This window comes from Physeter macrocephalus, chromosome 16 (genome assembly GCF_002837175.3).
Source record: "Physeter macrocephalus isolate SW-GA chromosome 16, ASM283717v5, whole genome shotgun sequence".
NCBI classification, from domain to species: Eukaryota; Metazoa; Chordata; class Mammalia; order Artiodactyla; family Physeteridae; genus Physeter; species Physeter macrocephalus.
Window position 1 is genome coordinate 88723466 of NC_041229.1, and position 2624 is coordinate 88726089.

A 2624-nucleotide genomic window follows, 5' to 3' on the forward strand; every position below is an offset into this window, starting at 1 on the left:
CCCTTTCTTTTTCTCTTCTTCTTCTGGGACCCCTAAAATTTGAATGTTGGTGCATTTAATGTTGTCCCAGAGGTCTCTGAGACTGTCCTCAATTCTTTTCATTCTTTTTTCTTTATTCTGCTCTGCCATAGTTATTTCCACTATTTTATCTCCCAGGTCACTTATCCGTTCTTCTGCCTCAGTTATTCTGCTATTGATTCCTTCTAGAGAATTTTAAGTTTTATTTATTGTGTTGTTCATCATTGTTTCTTTGCTCTTTAGTTCTTCTAGGTCCTTGTTAAACGTTTCTTCCATTTTCTTCATTCTATTTCCAAGATTTTGCATCATCTTTACTAATCATTACTCTGAATTCTTTTTCAGGTAGACTGCCTATTTCCTCTTCATTTGTTTGGTCTGGTGGGTTTTTACTTTGCTCCTTCATCTGCTTTGTATTTCTCTGTCTTTTAATTTTGCTTAAGTTACTGTGTTTGGGGTCTCCTTTTCACAGGCTGCAGGTTCCTAGTTCCTTTCGTTTTTGGTGTCTGCCTCCAGTGTGTAAGGTTGGTTCAGCGGGCTGTGTAGGCTTCCTGGTGGAGTGGACTGGTGCCTGTGCTCTGGTGGATGAGGCTGGATCTTGTCTTTCTGGTGGGCAGGACCGAATCTGGTGGTGTGTTTTGGGGTGTCTGTGAACTTTTTATGATTTTAGGCAGCCTCTCTGCTAATAGGTGTGATTGTGTTTCTGTCTTGCTACTTGTTTTGCATGGGGTGTCCAGCATTGGAGCTTGCTGGTCATTGAGTGGAGCTGGGTCTTAGCGTTGAGTTGGAGATCTCTGGGAGAGCTCTCGCTGATTGATATTATGTGGGGCCAGGAGGTGTCTGGTGGTCCATGTCCTGAACTCGGCTCTCGCACCTCGAGGGTCAGGCCTGACACCCGGCCGGAGCACCAAGTCCTGTCAGCCACACAGCCAGATAAGTGGGGAGTTCTTGCCTTTTGGGAAGTCTGAGGTCTTCTGCCAGCATTCAGTAGTTGTTCTGTAGGAGTTGTTCCACATGTAGATGTTTTTTTGATGTATTTGTGGGGTGGAAGTTGATCTCCATGCCTTACTCTTCTGCTGTCTTGAAGGTCCTCTCTTTGCCTTTTTTGTATTCTTCTCCTTCTTGCCTTCCCATCTCAGTCAAAAGAGACATAAAGTTTTAACTCTCAGCTGAAGAAAAAAAAAAAAGACATGGGGAAAGGAGTGGGAGAGAAAAGCATTTACCTAGAATGTCAAACAAGTGGAAAAGAATAATAAAGAGATATGATTGCTTTTCTTCTTTGCTTTTTTGAACAATGTTGGAAGAAATATCTCTTTGTAAAATTTCAGAAACCAAAATCTGGATATAAGCAAAAGAAACCGTACACCATAATCCCACCATCCTAATGCATTTTAGCCAACCACTTTCCAGTCTTTTTCCCTATGCCCCCCTTTTTTTGAAATGTCGATGTAAGGTGGAGAATAGCCGTCTTTGTACTTTTAACATGTTGCTGAATTAAAAATAGATATACCAAAACTATGAAAAGACATGGAGTAAACTTAAATGAATGTTGCTAAGTGAAAGAAACCAGTCTGAAAAGACGTCTGTGTGATTTCAACTGTATGACATTGTGGAAAATGCAAAACTGTGGAGATGGTAAAATGATGAGTAGTTGCCAGGGACTTGAGGGTAGAGAGGGAGGGAAGAATAGCTGAAGCACAGGGGATTTTTAGGGTAGTGAAATTATTCTGTATTGTATTCTAACAAATACATGACACTATACATTTGTCAAAATCCACAGAACTGTACAATATAAAGAGTGAACCCCAATGTAAACTATGCACTTTATTTAATAATAATGTATCAATATTGGTTCATCGGTTGTAACAAATGTGCAGCACTAATGCAGCTGTTGATAATAGGGAAGCTGTGTGTTGGGGAAAGGCTGTATATGGGAATTTTCTGTACCGCCTGCTCAGTATTTCTGCAAACCTAAAAGTGCTCTAAAAGCAGACTATAAAGAATAGCTATATTAGAATTTAAAATTTTGAACATCTGTTGTGCCCTTCAGAATGGTCTCCTCAGATGTGATGTGCATGTTTTAAAGATACTGTCTTTGCTAGAAACATGTTGTAAGTCCTCATTGAAACATTTCTACAGAGATTAGGTGGGTGAGCAAGATGGAGGTACCATTTTAAACTTATGTTTGTATAATCATAGAAAGATTGGAGGAAATGAGATATTTTCACATGTGACTCATAAATTGGACGGGAAGGTTTTCTTTATAGAGGCAAGTGTTAAGGTAATGCATTCTGGTGGAAGTATGTGGGTAGCCTCCCAAGAGAACTCTTTGAAAGAGAATGGTGCTTTGGATCATGAAGTCTTACATGAGAGAAAAAAAATGAAAACACCATATTCATGTCTAGATTTTTTTCTTTCATGGGACCTTGGACATTGGTGACATTTGACTATCCAGTCACAGTGGACATAGACCTTTGATGAATTCCTAGTTACCATTTTCCAGTTGTAGAATCTTGAGCAAGTCTGAACCCTAATTTTCTTCTCCTTAAAATGGGGACTATTGGGCTTCCCTGGTGGCGCAGTGGTTGAGAGTCCGCCTGCCGATGCAG